This window comes from Diabrotica virgifera, chromosome 1, assembly GCF_917563875.1.
Source record: "Diabrotica virgifera virgifera chromosome 1, PGI_DIABVI_V3a".
NCBI lineage: Eukaryota > Metazoa > Arthropoda > Insecta > Coleoptera > Chrysomelidae > Diabrotica > Diabrotica virgifera.
In genome coordinates, this window is record NC_065443.1 from 22,800,076 (window position 1) to 22,818,021 (window position 17,946).

A 17,946-nucleotide genomic window follows, 5' to 3' on the forward strand; every position below is an offset into this window, starting at 1 on the left:
CTAATAGGTTGACTGTTTTCTTTGGCCCATTCTGTATAATTGCAATATTATAATTATTACGAGGTTATTATAAGGTTGTCTAAGTGATACATTTTCTCGACTGTTTTACGGAATGGAATTGGACATTGAATGCGGCATCAATGAAAAAACTGGAGTTATTCGAGTTATGGGTGTATAGAAGAATTCTGAAAGGTGGTTGTGTGACTCAAAGAGGTTCTGAGAAAGGAGAATAAAGAAATGGAAGTCTTAGATAAAATCAAAACCAAAAAATTAAAATATCTCGGAGATATTACACGTGGAGAGAGATACAACTTCCTCCAATTCATTAGGCAGGGAAAGATTCAAGGAAAGAGAAGCATAGAGAGACGCAGAATATCGTGGCTGCGTAACCTGAGAGAATGGTACGGATGTACATCAAATGAACTTTTCGGAGCAGCCGACTCTAAAGTCCGAATAGCTATGATGATTGCCGACCTCCATCGCGGCGATGGCACTTAAAGAAGAAGATTGTGAGCTTATTAGTGAGGTTTACCTCTCATGTGTATGCAGTTGATCATAAGTCCAAGTAATGAAGCTTAAAATAGTCCAAGGATCAACATCAAAGGCGCTTTTACCATGGGGGTGGCTGCCACCCCATTTTGGGGGTGGAAATTTTTATTTTATTTTGACCGCAAAAGTTGGTAAAAACATTCATTCTAAGCAAAAAACATTCTATACATTTTTTTGATAAAATTACATAACAGTTTTCGATTTATTCGCTATCGAAAATGTTAGTTTTATATCGAAAAAATCAATGTTTTTAATCAGTTTTCTGCTAATAACTCAAAAAGTTTTCGTTTTATCAAAAAAACTTTATTTTGCTTATTTTGAAAAAATAAACAAAACCGTTTTTTTTATTTTTCTTTAAGACCAATAGTAATCGAGCTATACTTTATTATATTATGTTAGCTCTTCTTCGTCAAATGCTAAATATTGTAGTTTCAAAGTCAAAAGACGGGAAAAACTATGCATTTTTCGAGGATAACTTGTTCAAACTAATTTAAAGTATTTAAAAATATCTATCTCCAGAAATAAAAAAATAGTCTCTAGCCCAAAAATTGTGACTTATAATAAAAAGAATGTCAGCCCTATTTTTTTCAGCCAGAAAGTGATTGCAATCTTTCCCCTACTTACCATCCTAATTAAAATTAGTCATTGACGTTATTTGGTCTTCTTTTTTTTATGCATTATTAATAGGTTCTAGAGGTTTGACCGTCTTAGAATGATTAATTAAAAAAAAAAAATGGAGTTTAAAGCGAATAACGAATTTTCTTCAGAATAGAAAGATTAGCATCAGAGATACGAAACAATATTTAAATATAAAATTGTAGCTTATTTAATTTCCAAGAACATGTTTTGCAAAAAATTATTCTTTAGCAAAAATTGAGTGAGCTATTGACAATTCAAACTTATATTAACATGCAAAAACCACCTTTACTAACCCTTTCAAAGTCACCTCTTTTTGCGACTGAGGATTTTAAAAGGATTTAATATGTATTAATAACCTTATAGATCTTGTAAAAACCAACAAAATTCTTTTTACCAAACTTTCTAGGATAAAAATTAAAAAGTTACGGTTAAAAAATCAATATATTTTTTTGAAAGAAAAAAGAAGAAATCCAATTGGAAGCATAATAATGTAAGTTAGAGATGTTTTTAGTCATTGGCTTTATTCATACTTCTTTACTTATGTATTATTAATAGTTTTCAGAAGTTTGACTGGCTTATAATGATTAGTTTTTAAAAAACTGGAGTTAAAAGCGAATAAGGAATTTTTGAAGTTTGGTAAAAAATGTAATTTTCTTCAGAATAGAAAGATTAGCATCGGAGATGCGAAAAAATGTTGAATATGAAATTGTAGGTCATTTACTTTCCAAGAATTTGGTTTGAAAAAAATTTTTCTACGACAAGATAATATCGAAAACCATTGATTTTGTCTATATAAAACTATCACTTTCGATAGCGAATAAATAGAAAACTGTTAATTTTATCAAAAACATGTATTACCTATTTTTTTCTTAAAATTAATGTTTTCATCAACTTTTGCTGTCAAAATATAATACAAAATTTCCACCCCCGAGATGGGGTGGCAACCACCCCCATGGTAAAAGCGCCATTCGGCATCATATAGATTTTGATCCTTGGACTATCCACTACTTATTCTCAAAATTTTCAAGCCAATCGATCCATTCTGTAAAAATTGCGAGCTGAAAAGCTTCGGTTCCTGGACTAGTTAGTCCATACGTGTAGTCGTTTTTGTAAGTTACGTTGAGAGTATCTATTTTGAGTTACCATTAAATCATTTACTTCACAACATTCGAAGGCAAATTATTTCATATCGTCGAACTGGCTATAAAAAATAAATTTTCAACTAATTTCCAAATTTTATGTCGTGCCTACCATTAAAAATATTATTTATCGATATAGTTTTAACGGACTTCCACAACACTCTATAAAAGAAACTTTTGTGGCACACGAAGCGTTAACTTTTATGTTCACTAACAACTTCATAATTTAAGAAGTTGGATAATAAAAGACACAAAGGATATTTCAAAAATATTGCGTTACTTTATTCCCAGCTGTACGATGCAGTTACTCCATTGTCCTCTAGTTATGCAACTACAGGCATTTTAGGATGTTACAGCAGCCAGAAAAAAATAACTTTTTGAAATATGATTATGATTTACACAGAGAAAATTTGATGCTAATCTGAAGTTGTAAGATTGTAATATTATATATATTTAATCCATAAATGAGGAAAATGAAATATTAAATGCAGTACGATAAGCGAGAAGTGGCTGGTCATCTGCACGTAAAGAGAAAAGAAAGTTTTATAAGAATTATATATAATATTATATATTGTCATTTCTGGAGAAGATGCATTTTCAGATGGAGCTAATTGAAAGTTTCACATGAATGGAGATGTTGGTACATCGAGGTAGCAGCTTGGATTGTAGGCTTTCTAAATCCCTTTACTAATCAGTAGTGAACCCACCCACCCACCCACGTTGGTAATCCCACCAACCCAAGAGAAAAGAAAAAAGTGTATAAATAACATAAAAAATTACAAGTTATAAAAAAAACTCAAGAAAATATAACACTCAATCGAACGGGTGAGGCCTAACAGCTCCCACCCATACGAAAGTAACCATTCTAGAAACTCTTGCCAGAAAAAAAGCATCATTTTGAAAGCCCACTTTTGGGCTTTGTGGAAAACCAAAACTTGTGGTATTTTCCACAAGTATATATTGGCGAAGATTTACCGATTTGGTTAGCTGATATCTAATTAACTTATCATTATTTCCTCAATGTAGTACTGATTTTCTCATTCAATTTTATTACAGTTTGACGGAGTCCTTTAGAAAAGGATGATGATCTTGATTGGCATCTGCACTGTTATCTTAGACGTGTATATTAGTATACGTAGTTTTTTTTAAATCTTTATGAGCATCACATCTGTTATAATACTACGGTTTGTAATGATTGACCAGTAGTCTTTGAATGATGGCATTATTATTACACCCATTAATTTTTCTATTCCTATTAATGTTTTAATTTCAGATGGAGAAGTATTGATTGATGTTAACGTTGCAAAAGCACAGAGGAGATTGCGTTTGTTTTGCAATATTTTGCATAATAGAGTCATCCCAAAACATTTGAAATTATTGCAAAGGTGTAAATAGATTAGATGGGGTTCATACTCACTTTCAGTGGGAATTTTGTAGCGTTGAAATTATTTTTTGCCCAATAGTGGTTTCTCCCGTCATTTTTGTATTTTCTTAGTTACTTTCCTTCAGATTTGAAATTCGAATGGATAATGATAATATCTCATCATCTGCGTCATAATCATCATCCTTATTTGGATGTTGCTTGATTGTTTCGGTAGGTAGGTGTAGAAATAGATTTTCTGGTTAAAAATTAGGCTCCAGATCACTGCCATCGATCTCCTCATCACTAGAGGATCTAGCATACGAGACGTACGCATCTTCAGGAGCTACTACTACATTTTTAGGACATCTGTTTTTTATATAAATTATAACTATAGGTAAAATAGAAATATATTAGGGTTTTACACACACCATTTGATCTCGGCTTAATATGTTGTAAGTTCTTGTAAAAAAATTAGATATCAATGTTTCTCCTAGGATAAAATTCCCTGTTAAGGGCTAAAATTCTTACAGACCAGATATATATTTTGTAGATGATTCTCTGTAAGGCACTTTCAGAATCTCGAATTATCATCTGACCATCAATTTGAGACCGCAGAAAAATACAACCAACATTTCTATGATATTAAGAGCGTAGGCGCAAAATTTCGGGCCAATGCTTTTTAAATGCAATTATTTTTTTCGAATCCAGGAAAAACTAGTAAATATTTTTGAAAAATTTAACCGCAGAATGAAAGATTACATTATTACCGAGGGTCGATGGTCCCTTAGAATAAGCAAAAAGTTTCTCTTAATGAGATATTTGTAAATAGCAAGCACATTACATTTTTTCTTCTGTTTCACCTCTGTAAACTTATTAAAATAAACATTATAGAAGTTTTCAGGGCCTTTCAGCCCTCGGTAATAATGTAATCTTTCATTCTGCTTTTAAATTTTTGAAAAATACTTATTTACTTTTGTCAGGATTCGGAAAAAATGAATGCATTTAAAAAGCATCGGCCTGAAATTTTTCCCCTACGTTCTTAATATACATTTCTATTTGTATACCAATGGTAAATCTTTGTTTATTTACCTTGAAGGTGTATTTTTATTGGCTTGTGTCCACAAAAAGTTATATCAATTTGAATTATATGTGATGAAGATTACATCATTTTGACGGTGATCTACATCGACGCTTGGAATTATCCGTTATTGCTCTCCAGAGTGATATTTTAAAATAATAGCGAGTGAGGGAAAGCTGGAAAACCCCGAAAAGCTTATATGATCACCAGGGGACTAAAGAGACCCTTACCTGGAGCGTGCTCCCTTGAGGACGTGTGTCCAGGTGATAAACGTAATTTTGGTGGTGGATCGGACACTGATAGGCAGCCAGTGCGGACTTTGAATATTTATGTGGTTTTCCCTTATCACGGAATACTTAAGAAGGATTTATTTGTACGGCATACAAATAAAAGTTCTGGTATGTAGCACTTTATTTCCCATTTTATTAGTCGTAACTTCGTAACTGTGTAATATGATTAAAACCGTTGATTGATGTACTGGGGGTAATATTAATTATATTTCAATCATATTATTATTTCAATCAACGGTAAAACATACAAAATCGTATAAAATGGGTTTAAAAGTTTCAATAACAATGAGAAATGCCTTAAGAGTAATGGCGCAAATATTTTACGGCTATCCCTACTTTTTCTGTCTTTACACGGCAAATTACGTATAGTAAGATTATCACTGTTATGGATTGTAATGTAATGTAAACATTACTTGACAATATCATGATTAACTTTAAAGAGATGCCTTTTGAATATTCTTGGATAACTGTTACTTGCTTAAATTATTAATTCAGTTAATTATTAATATGGTTATTTCATTCATAGGAGATTCTGACCAATAGAAAGCTACACAAATAAAAATTAAACTGATAATTTTTGATAATTTCCCGTCGTCAAGTATATTACGTCAGATGCCCTTCGTTGCTATGAAAAAATATGTTCAGTGACGTTAATGACAATTAATGTTTTAAAAATTATAAAAGTGATGACTTTCAACCGTCAAATATTTATAACAACTGTGTGTTTAATTGTACTAATTTGTACTTACATAAATAAATTACAACAAAATTTTGGTTTTAAACAGCTCTATTCATGAAATAATCGCAACAAATTGCATACGATCTCTAAAATTAATATAGAATTTTAGAGCTCTTGTGCAATTACTACTGATTATTTCATTCATAGGAGATTCTGACCAATAAAAAGCTACAGAAAAAAAAATTAAAGTGATACTTTTTGATCCCGTATCCCGTCGTCAAGTATATTACATCAGATGCCCTTCGTTGCTACGAAAAAATGCATTCATTGACATTAATGACAATTACTGTTTTAAAAGTTATAAAAGTGATGAATTTCCACCGTCAAATATTTATAACAACTGTGTGTTTAACTGTAGTAATTTGTACCTACTTACAAAAATAAATTACAATAAAATTTTGGTTTTGAACAGTTTTATTCATGAAATAATCGCAGCAAATTGCACTCGATCTCTAAAATTATTATCGAATTGTTGCCCTCGTGACACTTTGACATAATTTCACTCCCCTTTGGGTCGTGAAATTAAAACTGTCAAAATACTTTTATCACAGAATATATCCTGGTGTATGCTCTGCTTAGATCTTTCATAAATAATAAACAATAAATAACTTTTTATTAAGTTCACATCTTAAATCAATTATTTGTCAAATACACTATCAATAGTATTTGATCAACAACTCAAAATATTCCCGACGCCATGTCAAAAATTAAAAATTGTCACTGTTTTGTCACCATATTCTATTCGACTCAGTGCGTTGTATGACAAAGATAGCGAATGTTCGATTTGGAAAATATCACCACGGACATGGTGTCCATTTCTTTAGAATCCTGAAAAAAACTCATAAATGTTTAAACGCAGAATGAAAGACTAAATTATTATCGAGGGCCGAAAGTCCCTTAGCATAAATAAAAAGTTTCTTTTGAATGAGATATCTGAAATTTAAAATGCCACTACATTTTATTAGTTTTTCACCCCTGTAACTTATTAAAATAAACATTATATAAGTTTTCAGGGACTTTTGGCTCTCGTTAAGACTGTAATCTTTCATTCTGCGTTTAAATTTTTCAAAAAACTAGTTTTCTCAAGATTCGAAAAAAATTAATCCCATTTAAATAGCATTGGAACCGAAACTATGTACCGATCCCCTTAAGGTACTCACAGTTGTCGCAGTACAGATCTGATAAATGTTAAAGTGTCTGTCAAAAATTTCGCGCTTATTAAAAAATAAAATACAAAGCAATTAAACCCTTTCAAAATGCATCAATTGCATCTGAATGACGCGCAAAAATCAAGAGAAATGGCCAAACTCGAAAAAGGTTGATCACTACGGAAAGTTGCTGCAGATTTGAATGTGAGCTATATGTGCATATAAAAAATCAAACAAAGATGAGATTATTTTCACTTTATAGCATAGTTGGATCGTTCAAGAGGGCAAAAGATCTACACAGAGCATCAAGATGAGGTGTTAGTAGATTATCTCATACAAGCTTTTCTAGAAGAAAAGTCAGCGTTTCTGGACAGCATTCGCACTTCACGTAGGATTAAAGCAAGTCAATTGATAAATTTTGTGGCTGTAAGAAAACCATTTTTTGCCTGAGGATTACAAAAGGAGACGAGTTGCATTTTGTAATGAATTGTAACGATAATATAATTTTATCGTCTAGAGTACGCCAATGAATTAAGTAAAACGTGTTTTTGTACGGTCTTGGACGATATAAAAGTCGGATCGAAAAGCCTAGTTAATTATTATTCTTGGAGTGTTGATCGAAGAATAATAAACAACAGCGAGGTACAAGAGGTGAGTTTATGTAGGTAGTAGTTCCCGACCATTTTCCGCTGTCGTGTTGGCGAGCTGAGCGAATCCGACAGTTTTCCTCTTAGCTATCCTTTTACCTATCCTTATACGAGAGGTGATCGTATATCCCTTATATGTCTTTTCATCTGACGAGCTGAGCGAGATTCCCCTTTCTCCCTTTCCTTATACATTCGTATCGTATTAATAAAAGCAATTCCTATTTCACGCGATCGTCAAAATCAATCATTCATGTACAAAATATCGTCACATCAGCTCGAACAGAAAGCTCGATGCGTAGGTTATAAATATATTTTATTAACGAAATTAACGAGTAATTAAGGCTAATGATCTTATCTTTTGTATGTTTTGATTCCAAATAAAAATGTCTTAAAAAGCGAACTCTTTTTCTTCGACTGAATTCTACAGAATTCATAACCACCAAGTCAACTTTTGGCTTAACGTTGCATCTTCCGATGAAGAAGTATTTCAGTGATATAGCAATAGTCGAGTAGGAGTTTATAAGCCGAGAAACCATAGGTTTGATGAACGGTATACTCATAATTTTAGTATCAGTGGAGAATTCTCGACCAAGATCAGATAACGTCGCAAGAAAAACAAAATTATATTTTGTAAACGACAACTTAATAAGACCCATGTTCACATATGGTTCAGAAATCTGTACACCCTGTTAAAGTGAGTAAAGAACAAATCTTGCGACACATATACAAAAGCGCAAAATAAAATTGAATTTGGCGAAGACGATACAATTTTGAACTATATCTTCTTCTTACGGTGCCGTATCCTAAAGGACGTTGGCCATTACATTTGCCCATTTAATCTTGTTTGCAACCGCCCTGAATAGTTCTATTGAGGTCATATTCGTCTATTGTCGTAGGTTTTTAAGCCAAGAGTTGTGTCTTCTTCCTGGCCCCGTTTTGCTATTGATTTTGCCTTCGATTATAAGTTGGCGCTGGAGCAGTTCATATTTTTGATTTTTTACGACGTGACCAAAATATGGTGATTTCCATTTTGTTATTATAAGCATAACCTCTCTTTTCTTGTTCATCCTCCGCAAGACTTCCGCGTTTGTCGTATGGCTCATGCAGGATATTCTGAGCATATTATGGTAGCACCAGATTTCGAATGCATGGATTCTTTTTTATGTGGCTTCTGTCATTGTCTAGGCTTCAACACCATAGAGCAAGGTGGAGAAAACATAGCACTTAAGTATTCTAGTTCTCAATACAATATTTAGCTGGCGGTTGCATAGAACTTTTTGCATTTTGTAAAACACCGTACGTGCCTTTTCCAGACGTGTTCTGATCTCTAGTGAGTGGTCCCAAATTTCATCAAGGTTACTTCCAAGGTACGTTATTCTTGTTACTCTTTCCAGATCTGTTCCGTCGACATTGACCTTCACCCTTCTGTTTTGGTGCTTGCTGATGGCCATCGCTTTTGTTTCTTTGAAATAGAAATAGAAATAGAAATATTTATTCATCCTTTTAAGACATTTTTACAAATGTATAGGACAGGTCATATACAGTAATATAACTGTTACAAGCTAACATTGTTTAGCTACACAATTTTTTATAGGTACCTAACACCTAACACATATTATAAAATAACATATTTAGACTAACATTTTTAGACATTTTAGACTTTGTATACACAAAACAATTTATACATAAAAAATAAAATAGTGTAAAATAGTTTATAGGCTATCGTCAAGGAATTCTTTGACGGAATAGTAGCATTTGGCTAATAATAAATTTTTGATTTTATTTTTGTAACTGTTAAAACTAGCAATCTCCTGCATTTCATCGGGAAGTTTATTGTACAATTTCATTCCCATAAATTTAAAACTATTTTCTAATCTTGATGTTTTAAACTGGGGTATTCGGAGCTTATTACAATTTCTTGTATGGTAATCATGTCGATGAGCATTAGTTTCAAATTGATTGAAATTTTCTTTGACAAACAGAAGAGTGTGGTAAATGTACAGACTATAGAATGACATGATTTTGTATTTTATAAACGTTGGTTTACAAGTTTCCCGAAATTTTAGCCCGAATATTTTTCGAATAATTTTTTTCTGAGTTACAAAAATTTTAGGGCTGTCAATAGAATTTCCCCATAGTAGTATGTTGTAACTCATATGACTGTAAACAAGGCCGTAATAGATATTGATCAGTGCTGATATCGGCATAGTATCTTTTATTCTAGAAATAGCATAAAACGATTTATTTAATTTTGTATTTATTGTATTGACTTGTTCAGTCCATCTCAAACGGCAATCTATATTTAAACCTAAAAATTTTGTTGTTGTAACTGACGAAATAAGTATATTGTCAAATTTAAATGATAATGAGTATACATAGCTAAGAACATTTTGGGAATGAAAATATAAAAATTGAGTTTTATCAACGTTTACTATTAATCCATTTGCTTTGGACCAATCTACAAATGACCCAAAAACACCGTTGGATAATAATATAAGTTCCTCTTTACTAGGCGCAGAGATCGCTAGTGCAGTATCATCTGCGTAAATAGTAATAACTTGAGATTTAATGTAATCAGGAAGATCATTCATAAAAAGAATAAATATAAGCGGTCCTAAAACAGATCCTTGAGGGACTCCTTTATCAATATTGAAAACTGTCGAAGCAGAATTCTGATATGAAACTAACATTTTTCTATTGCTCAAATAGTCTACTATCCAGTCCAAGAAATCTCCTCTGAAACCTAGGTTGTAAAATTTATTTTTAATAAAGTTAAAATCCAGACAATCAAAGGCACGGGACAAATCAAAAAAGAGACCTGCCACATGCCTTCCCCTGTCAAGATCTGTATATATATAATTAAAAAAATGACATGCAGCAGTCAACGTTGACTTCTTTGACCTAAACCCATGTTGATGCGGGGATATAATATCGAATTTGTCGAGAAAACAAACCATTTTATTATATACAACCTTTTCAAAAATTTTTGATAAAACGCTCAGCACTGCTACCGGTCTATAATTCGAAATCAATCCTGGATCATTTTTTTTGTGTATAGGAATAACTCTTGCGCTTTTAAGTGCGTCAGGAAATTTGCCATTAGCAACCGATAAATTAATTAAGTAGCTCAAAGGAGCAGATAGAGAAAATATTCCCGATTTTACGACTTTTGTGGATATGTTGTCCAAACCAGCACTGGACTTGTTTTTAAGATTTATAATTGCGTCTTCAACGTCTTGATATGTAACGGGTGTAAAGAAAAAAGTTTTGTCCGAAATTTTAGAACAAGTACATTTTGTAGATCTAGACAAGCCAAAATATGATTCAAGATTATTTTCAGTTACAGTTGCAAAATATTCAGCAAAAACATTAGCGATATCCTCAGAAGATGTAATATCGCCACCGTCAGAGCTGAGAGTTATATTACATTTTTTTTGTTTTCTACCTGTTGCTTTATTTACCAAATTCCATGTTGTTTTAGATGTGTTATCTGATTGTATGATAAGCTGTTCATTAAATTGCTTTTTTGCATTTTTAATAAGTTTATTATAATTTCTTTTGGCTTCTTTATATGCCTTTTGAGAATTATTATTTTGAAGTTTTTTAGTTTGCGTTCAATTTCATTCCAAATTCTCTACAGACTGTTGTTACTCGGTCCATTAGGCGTTGCAGTGCTTAAGCATTATCTGCCAGGATGATTGTGTCATCAGCGTATCGCAGGTTATTTATACATTGCCCGTTTATAATTATACCATCCGAGGTGAGAGAACTATACAAAAGAACCCAAATATCGTGATATTCATTAAAATAGAACTGCTGCGTTGGAAAAAACATGTGGAATGAATGGTAGAAGGCGAAATACCGACTAAAATAGGCAAACAAATGCCAGAAGAAAAAAGAGCAAGAGGATGACCGAACCTGAGTAACAGAGAACAAATAATGATATAAAAAACATTAAAAATAAAAAAAAGTTTTCCTATAGTATATAACATATAATACATATACCCTGTATAACATATAATACAAAAAACAGTAAAATCCTGTATAAAAGGTATATTTAAAATCCCTCAAAAGGGCCACATCAAAATCACAACATAACTAGTTTTCGACTGGTTTACCAGTCATCATCAGTGCTTACGTGCAATGCACATGCTAACCACCAAGATATTGTTTAACAAAGATATGTGGGTCAAAGCCCAGTAAAAGTTGTCCGTCAAGGAAACTGGTTTAAAATGTTAAATTAAGCTAGGATGTTTAAAATATTTGGCTAATCTGCCCCAGGTAACATCTGAGCTGTGGATATGACTTGTTCACATGTTGAAAGTATGACGGCAAGCAATTAAAAATTAAGAATTGGAGAATTCAAAAAATTAGAAAGAGGAAGATCAACATGGAGAAGATTCCAAGAACAGGTCGAGACCCAAAAAGTCTTGTCAAGACAGTGATGATGATGAATGGAAATTGTTAATTTCAATTTCAACTGGACATACCTTTATTTTGACTTTTTGATATCCACTTCGAAAATCTGTCTGAAAATTATGATACGTTATGAAATCTGGCTTAGGTTTTGGCCTCTTCAAAGTGGGGCTGCTCCCTCTAAGCTTTGAGCTTTGACCAAAGTTACTGCGAATTGGTAGAGTTTCAGAACTGCTGGTGGAGCGAGGAAGTTTAAGGTGAGTACACAGTAGCTAAGAAGGTAAGAGTTTTGTTAGTTTTAGAGAAAAAAGTAGGAGCTAACTAAACCGCGAGCAGAAAGCATCTCAGATGTTACAAGCTATACATTGAGACAGATCTTACTCAGTGTTTTTGCCCTGCAGCTTAATGTTATCTGTGATATCTTAAAAGAGTTTCTTCTAACACGTCGCAATACTCATCAGAAAGTTGCTCTTCCTGATGAGAAAAAAAATTTCCCTTTTTCTTACACTATTTAGGGTGTTTTTGATGTCGATGTTCCAGTTGAGAATTCTGCTAAAATAAACTCCCAAATATAACTAAAAAAAATAATAATAAAAAATATATATTGTTGTATATTTTTCTTTGGGAAAAATTTAGTAAATAAATTTATATCAGAGACCACGAAATTATAGATTTTCATCGCCCTGTATATGACCAAAAATTGTAATAGGATAATTTAGTTGGTAATCAGTGTTTTCGTGGAAAAGTGAAATCGTCAAGAAGGTGGTTTTCTTAATAGGTTTTTGAATGGACTAAAACAATGGTGCGGTCAAAATACAGTTTTATTTCACTTTGCAATGGACAATAAAACATTTTATAAAAAAATTCGAAGAAGGTTAAGCGGTAAACAAATTTATTGAGTTTAGAATGTAAGGCTTTTTGTTTAGCAACGAAAGTAATTTGATGTCTCCCAGAATTTAACAAATTGGAAAGTTGTATACAAATTGTGTTTGTGATTGGTGGAAAATAATGGATGGAAGGGATGAGAGTGTTAAGTCTTATTTTGACGAGAGAAAAAATATGCACTGTGAAATGAATATTTCAAGACAGCAGTCCAGTTTTTGAAAAGTGAGAAGTCAGTGTAAAGTGGTGAAGTTGGCCTTTGCCAGCAGAATCAAGTGAAAACGAAATCGTTGACCGAGTTGAGAAGTTAATTTTCCTGGGACCGAGGAAGATTCCTGTTTCTGTCTAGAACGAGTAGCCGATTGGTATCTATTTGAACAAGATATCAAGCAGAAAGAAAACTGAGTCGAGAATTCGAGCGAGTCCTGTTTGTTTGTTTGTGAAGCAGTTTGGACGAGAGGGACCTTTCGCAACATCATAAGAGTACATGTGGGAGAATCTAGGACGATGCAATCAGGGAAAAGAAGTAGATAAGAAACAAAAATGTTAGTCAAATCATTTGTGAAACGGAGAGAGTTTGTTTATATCCACACCATATTTACTTAATTTTTGTATTGAACAGTTCTAAAACATAATTAGTCATTCCAAATTTTAAAGAAGAAATAAGTAATCAATTTAAAAGGAGAAAAGTAAAATTTATTAAATTTTGTAAGAATAAATAACGAATTATTTAAATAATTTTTTTTTGTTAAAACAAAGGAGATATCAGAATTAAAGCTTAATTTATTAGAGTAGAAATAGTTGCAACAAATCTAAATTTTAGCATATTTTAAAATCTTATGTTTATGGTATATTGGATAAATAAATAATATTTTTAACATTTATATGACACTGAGTGTGTTTAATTTCCCTGTTTTGTCCTGGGGGAAGTAAGCAACTAGCGATACCAGAAGCCACAAACCAAAGGTAAAGCATCAAAAATAAAATAGCCCTGAGAATAAAGTTTATTAGAAAATTTAATTTAAAATTGGTTTTGTTTTACATAAGCAGTAATTAAAATAATTGTGTAATTAACTAAATTAGGAATTTGCTCATCAATCTCATTAAAAAGAGAAATACAGAGCTTAACAATATTTTCAAAATATAAATTAAACAGTTCAATTAATCTGAACCGATCGATGGAATGAAGTTTAATACCAGAAAGAAGAATAAGAGGAAAATGAAATTTTTCTCCAAACTTGCGTGACATTGTTTTCTTGTTTCACTTGCTAATAATTGCAGCAATGTTCTAGCTCTCGTGCGGTATATCGTTAAAATAATTGTGTCTAAATTTTTTAACAGTAATTGTGGAAATACACCTAAAACATTTCATCGCGCTAATTGTAATAATTCGTGTTGAAGCAGTGTTTCATTAAGCACGGCTATACGATATTAAAAAACATCCTGATTAACTCAGTTCATTTCGGAAAATTCATCACGACGCGAGCGTCATATTAATTTACATTTTCAAGCTCGGTCTCACACCCAAAAATTTGGCTGGTCTCCAATTATGAATTCATTGACCCAGAACTAAAAAAATTATGACGCCGGCGTAAATCAGCTGGAAAAGTGCAACTTTTGTTGGAAAAAAGTTGTAAGTTAAATTTAGGAGCATTCATAAATTCTAAATGCTCGTGTTTTGTGGTTGCTTTTTTGCGGTCCATCTGGAAAACGCCGTTTCAAATCGTAGCATTAATATTAAATTATGTATTGTATTTTCACTTATTGTACTGTAATATTTACTTTTATTCTGATTAAAATGCTTTCTTTCCTTTGATTGTTTACAATTTTTATTATACTAACAGCAGTAATCAAATCAACTGGTTTAATCATCACCACCATTCTCTTTACCTTTATCCCTAATGTAGAGTAGGCTTATGCAGAGGGGCAACTCTGAATTGCGTGAAAATTTGGATTTAGGTTCTTCTTACCCTCTACTTCAAAGTTGAATTTGTACCGTTGGTTGTTTTTACTTGGGGGGTGACAATCACCCCTTTTCGGGGGTGAGAAACATGAGTTCAAGGTAAGCCTGGAAATGGATAAATTAACTGATTATAAGCAATTATCGTTCTATATAGTTTTTATGTAAGTCAATACTTTTCGAGTTAGGGGGGAAAGGCAGTTTTGTTTTAATTTGATTCAGAGTTGGACCACCACCTACAGATAGCTATTTCTGCATCTTATGCTTCATCAGTGTAGCTATGCAGTCCTAACTCTGAATCAAAAATCAACAAGCCTGCCTTTTAAGGGAAATCACCGCGATGCAGTAATTCCACCTTTGAGACGCAAAACAGCGACATTTCTAGTTAAACTAGGAAGACGAAGAAAAGATCCAGATGCAAAGTTTACTGTAATAAAATAATTAAAATAGGTCTCAAAGATGGAATTACGGCATCGCGGTGATTTCCCTTAAAAGGCAGGCTTTTTTGATTTTTGATTCAGAGTTGGGACTGCATAGTTACACTGATGAAGCATAAGATGCAGAAATAGCTATCTGTAGATGGTGGTCCAACTCTGAATCAAATTAAAACAAAACTGCCTTTCCCCCTTGTTCTTCTTTACTCAGATTTTTGAGTATTCGAAACTGTCTTTCGGCACTTTTTTCCTAGACGAAAAGGGAGTAGAGACGTGACCATTGGCCTTTCTACTTTCTTCTATATTCGTCGTCTCCGTGCTTATAAAGCCGGAGATTCAGGATGTAACCAGAAAGCAGTTTCTTTCGACGAAAAGTCTTGGATTTAAAATATTGTCTATTGTTTTATTTCAATTATTTTAGTTGTTTTATGACAGTAAACTTTGCATCTGGGTCTTTTCGTCGTCTTCCTAGTTTTACTTTTCGAGTTATTTTCGGTTGAAAATGTTTATTTTTCTACCAAAAACCTACGTTTTCAGACGGTTTTTCGCAAATAACCCATAAGTAAATACTTTATCGAAAAAAATATTCTTAGCATAAATGTAGCTTAGAAAAAACAAAAAGAGTTGTGTGCTCCTGAAATATATAGACCCAACAAAAGCTAAGTTGTGTAGCTCATGAAAATAGGTTTTTATTCGTCCACTTCCAAATCGAATACTTCATCGTGAAGAACCAAAAAATGAAGCACTTTTCGGGAAAACCCATTTAAAATTTTTTAAAGTGTTTAAAAAATCTTTATTTTAATTGTTTATAAAAGTTTCTAGCATTAAAAATAAGCGAGTTACGGTCAAAATAATGTTGCCCCCCTAATGTTTTGTAAAAGAAAATCATGAAAATCTCCCCGTGTTTAGCTCCCCAAATGAAATTAATCGTTACCGCTTTACAAACAATTTAGTTTACTTATCTATCTTTTATATTATGATCTCTTAGTTTCACCGGTTTAAATTAAAGTGCTTATTTTTGAAAGAGTTATAGTTGAAAGGACTTAAACATAAACGAGTCACTAATCACGAGAGTATGCAAATTTTGAATTTGACCAAAATTTTTAGAAAAATTTTTTTTACTATAAAAACAATCTTTTTTTTAAAATTAGCACTTCAAACCGGTCAAAATTTATAAGAATACTTTATAACAATATTTAAAGTAAGTGGCAAAACGGTAACGAATAATTTTATTTAGGGTGCCAAATAGCTTTTCACGATTTTTTTTTACCAAAAAAAGGGGACAACTTTTTTCAGCGTTACTCGTTTATTTTTGATGGTAGAAACTTTTTTAAAAAATAAAAATAAAGCTTTTTTAAACACTTTAAAAAATGTTAATAAGTTTTTCCCGAAAATTTTCGGTGATTTCACGTTGAAATATTCTATTTGGAATTAGACGAATTAGAACGTATTTTTCATGAGTTACAACTTTGCTTTTACTCGGTTTATATACCTTACTGATACACCATTTTTTTCGTTTTTTTTTATAAGCTACACTTTTGCTAAGAATATTTTTTTCGACAAAATATTTACTTTTTGGGTTATTTGCGAAAAACCGTCTGAAAACATAGTTTTTTGTCGAAAAATAAACATTTTCAATCGCAAATATCTCGAAAAGTGTTGACTTTTATAAAAAAAAACTCTATAGAACGAAAGTTGCTTATAATCAATCAGTTTATCTATTTCTGGGCTTATTTAAACACACCCCCGAGAAGGGGTGAGTGTCAACCCCCAAGTAAAAGCAACCAACGGCACAAATTCATCTTTGAAGTGGGGGTAAGTAGAACCTAAATCTCAATTTTCATGCAATTCGGAGTTGCCCCTGAAAATTACAGTCCCTGGCCAAATTATTAGACGCACTATAAGATTTTATAAAAAATGTTAATTATGAGGCGATACTACGTAGGTTTTTTGTATGTACCAGACACAATGTATGTTGTTTGGTTGTCCATTTAATTTTCTATATTTTATCACAAATAAAACAACATTATTATTGAACAAATATGTATTTATTGACTCTTTTAGGCAGGCCGCACATCAAAGAAACATGAAACGTAAATTACGTTTCATGGAAATAAACCACTGCTAAACAAATATATGTCCGGCCATTTATGAAACTCTCCGAAAATAAAAATGTGTCATGAGCATGAATCACACTCTTTTCATTGGTAGGCGGACTTTGAGATTTGTTTAGCAGTGTTTTCTTTTCATGAAACATGTTTTTCGTTTCATGTTTTTCGTTTCATGTTGCTTCATCGTAGTACAGGTTTGCAGTGATAGTATGCCGCGCATAAAAAAACCTCTAATAGTGGCTAAAGGTGGCTCAACAAAATATTTAACATTTAATTGTCGTTATTTTTGTTTTTTTTTCGAGAGTCAATAAATACATATTTGTTAATTAATAATGATGATTAGTTTGTGATAAAAACTAGACAATTAAATGGACAACAAAATAATAGATATACATTGTGTGTGGCACATACAAAAAACCTATTTAGTATCACCTCATAATTACTTTTTTTTATAAACTCTTATAGTGCGTCTAATAATATGGCCAGGGACTGTAAACTCCAAAACGGTCATTTACTAGGCTATACTACTAGTGTTTTATTTAGAGTTTATA

The 17,946-nt window shown here is 32.1% G+C and overlaps 1 protein-coding gene across 1 annotated transcript in view; it reads left to right on the forward strand.

The window, feature by feature from the left end:
• Positions 1 to 17,946, forward strand: part of LOC114324473 (neural-cadherin-like) — a 156,099-nt gene that overhangs the window by 25,816 nt on the left and 112,337 nt on the right. The window lies entirely within an intron of this gene.